We start from the raw sequence: 7,390 nt of genomic DNA, 5'->3' as shown, positions 1-7,390 counted from the left end.
CATACAAAAGAAGGGGACTTGGGTATCTTCTCTGCTTTGCTCCAAGCCACATGTGCTGAGAAGGCCTGACTGCCGAAGCTGAAGTTGCATCAGGGCCCAGCTCGGCCTGCTCCTGAAGCAACTTGCGAAGCAAGGGCTTGGCACTGTCCAGATGAGGAGCCTAAATTTTTTTTTTTTTTTTTTTTGTGAAACTCCCGAAGGACTTAGGCAGCAGAGTTTGAAGCTAAATCCTTTTACGAGCCATGAACCCAGGGACAGCTGTACAAATAGTTGCTGCTTTTAATTAAACCTCACTTCGCTACTTCCTTGACTTAGGAAAAAAGACTGGCAAATTTATGCTTTGATAGATTGGAAACTATTGGTGTGCGATTACGCTTTAAAAAAAAAAAAAAGACATTTGAGGGGAATGGTATGGAGGACTGTCGTAGAGCAGCATATGGTTTTTCTGCTTTTTTCCTGCATGGGAAACCACGTAGATAACCCCACACGAAGTAAAGCAGAGGACAAGGGTGCAGGCCCATGGCAGACAGTAGACCCTAGCAGACCCAGAGGATGGGATTTCATTCTTCCTTTAGAAGGGAGAGTCCCCCCTTGGTGCTGTGGAATAAGATCTGGGGCGGCCCTTGCATGGGAAAGCTACTCCAGTGAGTCCGTTAGTCGAGAAGAGCAGTCATCAGAGATACGGGGAGGGATTTAGGGTCCTTTAAGGTTTCTTTAACTCTGGGATAGTATGACCCAATATAATCCTCCCAACTCTCCAGTGAAGGTTCCTTCTAATTCTCAGTGTTTTCTTGGCCTATGAAAACAAATCTGAATGCCAAGGTAAAGAAAACCTTTCTTAAACAAAAACAAGTATGTTCACACTAATTATAACTAAGTAAAAATGCATGTCTGTGCATTGACAGAGAGGAAATTACTTTGGAGAGAAGTAAATACTTTAATATTGATTAGATTCTCTTGATGAAGTTACTTAAGTTCATAATGAAAAAGAGAGAAATTCTTTTTTATGTGTATGTGTTTTTTTAATCCTCAAACATTGAAATACATTAGGTTCAGCAGAGACTAACTGTGAATAACAAAAACGAACCCCTAATTTCACAAAGCATGTCAGATCTCCAGGGGTGCTCCTCTTTCCAGATATGCAGGAAATCCTAGTAGGCCAACTCTTCCACTATCAAATGACTGACTCAAAAGCTTCTTGACAGATGGAATTCCAGCCAACTGCAGAATTGAAATCACTAGACACAGGCTGACCTGAGGCCCCACTATTCTACATACCAGGCTGACTCTGAGAGCCATGAGACCAACTGAACTGCAGGAGGTAAGAGAGAGGGGGCCAGAAAACCATAGAGCCTACGGGATGGTACATGAGCCTTCAATAGCTGCCTAGGTTTTCTGGTATCGTTTAGAGAGCGCTAGATTATCCAGCAACTCAAGGCTTTGTCTGTCTTGGCCATGAGCCACCTTTTCCTTTGCCATGACCTGAAATGGCTGGTGTTCCAAAGCTGGATCTATGAGGTCCTAATTGAGGAAAAGTATACATAGACTAGTGAGATGAGTCAATAGCATAGCAGATCCGCCTTTGATCTAAAACAGCTCCAAAGTTATATACGCTGGGCTACCAGACCAGGTAACAAATTATACACTCCCTACTCACTATACTGACAATTTGAGACCACTGGATAATAAAAGGCACATTCAAAGGATGAAGTACTGGACACCAATATTTTTGCTTCACAGTATCTATTTCACTATTTTATGTAAACCATACCCTAATTTCCCAGTAGCTATTCTTCCTCCTCTACACTCAGTCCGTGTCATCAGGTAGGATGAACGCATCCCATGGCAGAAGGGGACTGGGGCATCTAGGCTGAGGCCACTCACACATCAGTACAAGTTCCCATTGTGAATGGTCAGGAATAGGCACATGACCCAACTACAGCCAATGACAATCTCATTTAGGATGCTTTCAGCTGAATGTACTGTATAAGAGAAAATAATGGAACTAGAAGAAGGTGTAGGCCAAAAGATGAAATGGCAAAAAAAGATGAATTCCCCTTTAACAAGAAAGCTTCACATAAAATAGTTTAATCAATAAGTTATTGTCTCAGATCACAAGTCTTAAGGTAGGATGGCTCCAGGGTTGATTAATCCTCAGGAGTGTCAGATATCCAGGGGTACTCCTCTTTCCAGAAACACTGGAAATCTAGCTTCATGAGGCTAACACTCCTAATATCAGATGGCTGGCTGCAATGACCCCTTGTGGATGTGAAACTGAGAAGATGTGAGTTCTGGAGCTTCTGCAGCCATCTTGTGAGTTTGAGGGGAGAGCCTGCCTAGGAATGAGCCAACACTTAAGAGAGAAAAGCTAAGAGATCTAGAGAGAGACCAGTGGTCTTATAACACCGTCTGAGCCCCACATTGTGCTGCATTAGAGGAGAACCCCATCTCTGAGCTTTTCAGTTATACAAACCACTAAAATCTGTTTTGCTTGAATTTACTTTAGGTTGAGTTTACTGCCTCTTGCAGCAGAAAGTCACAACTGAAACAAACTGCTTGACATATGTTACAGGATAGATAAGCTAATGCAGTGACCCTATGATCCAGTGCCCCTCAGGCAAATCACTGCTAAAAGGTCCCTCCAACCTTTCCAGCAAGGCTTATGTCATTTACCTCATCTTTCTACCACCTTAGCAGTTGTGGGAAGAGATATTTGAGCAACTCTCGTCATTCCTGAAGACTGACGGGAGCATTAGAAAATGACCAACGGAGACATTCATGACTCTGGGCAGTGTGGGATGGAAAAGGGAAGAGGATGGAAAACTCAGTGAAGTGAGAAGCAATTTTCTACCCATTAATATACAAGGTAGAGCATTGTTAGATACACAAGTATTCTGGTGCTTTATTAATCCAAAGGTTCTTTTCCCACATGAGCAAAAGATACGAACCCCTATGTGGAATCATGAAGAAGCCGGGCACAGTGAGAACAGAGGGGATCTGGAAGAAGGTGCAGCTATGTGGAGCCTTTCTCAAAGGCCTTGGCAAAGCCCAGATACATTTGAGCCCTCCTTATATACTTTGGCAATTTTCTCCAAAAGGGATCCAAGAAAATTCCAGAAATGGAGCCGTTAACCTTCAGCACACTCTGGTGAAGTTCATAGGTGGGGGCAAAACAAAACATGTGCAAAGAGACCAAAGAGTTATTATTCTTGAATGAAAATTATGATTGAGGAGAAACAGATGCTTAAGCGATGTACCGAGATATGAAAATGTACTGTAAAAGAGAAAACAATGGAACTAGGAAAAAATGGAAGCCCAAAGAAAAAAAGAGCAAAAAAAAGATCAAATTCCCTTTTTAAACACACAATTGTAATGTTTGAATATGCCAAGTCATAAAAATGCACATGCAATTCTAACTTTGGCCTAAACATTTGATTTTCAGAAAAAAAAAAAAAATGCAGTCCTGCCACGAAACCTCTGAATTGCCAAAAACAATTGTTTACATAGGGCAATGTGTTTTCAGGACATCTTGTATGTGCTGCCTTCCCAGACCCTGTTAAGCTGGTGAAGCTAAGGGAAGCTTGGTAAAACTAAGTGTAGAAGAATAGGGAAGTCTAGTAAAGGGAGGGAAAAGAGAAGTTAAAAATGTTGAACCCCATCTGCTTGTGCTGACATAATCTGATGTGCAGTTCAACCCCTTGACACAAAATGCAATTCTTTCTGGACATACACATCATTTTACTTGGTTCTGTCTTAATAATAAGTTTATTTCCAGGAAGAATTCTTGATGTTGGCAAAAAAAAAATCAGAAGTGGATTTTAAAAGAGTAAATATAACTTTTCCTATTTCTTCTACCTTTGGTAGATGATTTCGTGCTTAAGAGTAAGAGAATGGCCATGGATTTTCATGCTGCCTACACATGATTCCAACAAGACAGCCCTGCCGGGTTTTCCCCTTTATTTCTGATTACAAGATGTAACCCCTGAAGAATATCCTTTCCCTTGGTGGGAAAAATTTAAAGCCTGCTTGGGTTCCTGAACAAGGATCCTTTTCCTATAGTAATTATAATGAAAAAAAGGGGGTGAGAGGGGGGATTGGGGGCACATGGTTTTGTGTTTAGCTTTTGCTACAAGATCACCATGCCTGTGTTTCCATGAAGTCAAAACTTCATACTGGGAGATTCAGTTCAGTCTCCAACTCTTAAACCCTCAATTATATGTGTAGATATGGCTTGTAATATTGAAATTGGGGGAGAAATAGTAATAAAAACGGAGAAGACATAAATATGGGGAGTGCTTAAATCCAACTAAATTCCAGGTTCTTTAATCTTACTGGAAAAAAAATGTGACCACCCTCATCGCTCTTCATGATCACCCTTATTTTCAAGCTGTGGTAGGTACCCTTTTAACATGATGGGGAAAAAAATGCTTGACTTGGATTGATATATTTTTAAAAATTTAATCTTCCCTATCCCTTTCCTTACATTCATCCTCATACCCTTATGCATTTTTTTTTCCTCTAAGAAATTATCTACTCTTGTTCTCCAATGTCTCTTCTGTCAGGCTTTATGGTTGAACAGACATTGGGGTTTTATCCACCCTCTCATTTTCTCCTCTCTCCCTTCTATTTTTCCAGTCATCCCTTTCCTATGGTAATTATAGTGAAAAGGGAGTGAGAGGGGGGATTCGGGACACATGGTTTTGTGTTTAGCTTTTGCTACAAGATCACTGTGCCTGTGTTTCCATGAAGTGAAAACTTCATACTGGGAGATTCAAGTCAGACTCCAACTCTTAAACCCTGGGTGCAGCAAGGGAGAACTAAACCAGTTTTGTTTTTTTTTTAACTTTATTTTATTTATTTATTTTTTTATACAGCAGGTTCTTATTAGTTATCTATTTTATACAAATTAGTGTATATATGTCAATCCAAATCTCGCAATTCATCCCACCACCACCACCCACCCCCCACTTTCCCCCCTTGGTGTCCATACATTTGTTCTCTACATCTGTGTCTCTATTTCTGCCTTGCAAACCAGTTCATCTGTACCATTTTTCTAGATTCCACATATATGTGTTAGTATACCACATTTGTTTTTCTCTTTCTGACTTACTTCACTCTGTATGACAGTCTCTAGGTCCATCTACGTCTCCACAAATGACCCAATTTCGTTCCTTTTTATGGCTGAGTAATATTTCATTGTAAATATGTACCACATCTTCTTTATCCATTTGTCTGTCGATGGGCATTTAGGTTGCTTCCATGGCCTGGCTATGGTAAATAGTGCTGCAATGAACACTGTGGTACATGACTCTTTGAATTATGGTTTTCTCAGGGTATATGCCCAGTAGTGGGATTGCTGGGTCATATGGTAGTTCTATTTTTAGTTTTTTAAGGAACCTCCATACTGTTCTCCATAGTGCTGTATCAATTTACATTCCCACCAACAGTGCAAGAGGGTCCCCTTTTCTCCACACCCTCTCCAGCATTTTTTGTTTGTAGATTTTCTGATGATGCCCATTCTAACTGGTGTGAGGTGATACCTCACTGTAGTTTTAATTTGCATTTCTCTAATAATTAGTGATGTTAAGCAGCTTTTCATGTGCCTCTTGGCCATCTGTATGTCTTCTTTGGAGAAATGCCTATTTAGGTCTTCTGCCCATTTTTTGATTGGGTTGTTTGTTTTTTTAATATTGAGCTGCATGAGCTGTTTATATATTTTGGAGATTAATCCTTTGTCCATTGATTCATTTGCAAATATTTTCTCCCATTCTGAGAGTTGTCTTTTCATTTTGTTTACAGTTTCCTTTGCTGTGCAAAAGCTTTTAAGTTTCATTAGGTCCCATTTGTTTATTTTTTTTTTATTTCCATTACTCTAGGAAGTGGGTCAAAAAAGACCTTGCTGTGATTATGTCAAAGAGTGTTCTTCCTATGTTTTCCTCTAAGAGTTTTATACTGTCTGGTCTTACATTTAGGTCTTTAATCCATTTTGAGTTTATTTTTGTGTATGGTGTTAGGAAGTGTTCTAATTTCATTCTTTTACATGTAGCTGTCTAGTTTTCCCAGCACCACTTATTGAAGAGACTGTCTTTTCTCCATTGGACATCCTTGCCTCCTTTGTCATAGATTAATTGACCATAGGTACATGGGTTTATCTCTGGGTTTTCTATCCTGTTCCATTTATCTATATTTCTGTTTTTGTGCCAGTACCATACTGTCTTGATTACTGTAGCTTTGTAGTATAGTCTGAAGTCAGGGAGTCTGATTCCTCCAGCTCCGTTTTTTTCACTCAAGATTGCTTTGACTATTCAGGATCTTTTGTGTCTCCATACAAATTTTAAGATTTTTTTATTCGAGTTCTGTGAAAAATGCCATTGGTAATTTGATAGGGATTGCATTGAATCTGTAGATTGCTTTGAGTAGTATAGTCATTTTCACAATGTTGATTATTCCAACCCATGAACATGTTATTTCTCTCCATCTGTTTGTGTCATCTTTGATTTCTTTCATCAGTGTCTTACAGTTTTCTGAGTACAGATCTTTTACCTCCTTAGGTAGGTTTATTCCTAGATATTTTATTCTTTTTGCTGCATTGGTGAATGGGATTGTTTCCTTAATTTCTCTTTCTGATCTTTTGTTGTTAGTGTATAGGAATGCAAGAGATTTCTGTGCATTAATTTTGTATCCTGCTAATTTACCAAGTTCATTGATTAACTCTAGTAGTTTTCTGGTGGCATTTTTAAGATTCTCTATTTATAGTATCATGCCATCTGCAAACAGTGACAGTTTTACTTCTTCTTTTCTGATTTGTATTCTTTTTATTTCTTTTTCTTCTCTGATTGCCATGGCTAGGACTTCCAAAACTATGTTGAATAATAGTGGTGGGAGGGGTGGATTAGTGCCTTCCCACATTGGCTGTCTGTGCTAGGAAAACAAGAGAGGCCAACAGACCTGCTTGCTTTATTTGTTTGGTCATTTTAATCATTTTGTTTCAAAATATTATTGAGAATGGTCAGAAAAATTGAAATCAGGTAAAAATCATTTAAAAAATAAAAATCTGCTCAGCATGATTGAAGTGACCCATTTTTTTTTCCTTGGATGAAAAAGATATAAAATACTTTAAAATTTATGTTTACATAAAAGTATGGCATTACATATTTCAGTATATAGACTGTCTATTTTTTAATTGTCATCATCTGGTTCTCTGACTGCTCACTGTTAATTAGCAAGTGGGATCTTATAGATGCTAATCTGACCATAAAACTCAAATATTCCATAGAATTGATCAAATTTCCAAGTATTTGTTCAAAAAAATCATATGTAAATTTTATTTGGTCTGTACTTCCCATTTGAAAATTAAAACCACATTCAATAGGATCTTAAATGCCTCTGT

This window comes from Balaenoptera borealis (genome assembly GCF_965194805.1).
Source record: "Balaenoptera borealis genome assembly, chromosome: 18".
Lineage (NCBI taxonomy): Eukaryota > Metazoa > Chordata > Mammalia > Artiodactyla > Balaenopteridae > Balaenoptera > Balaenoptera borealis.
This window is presented reverse-complemented; position numbering follows the sequence as displayed.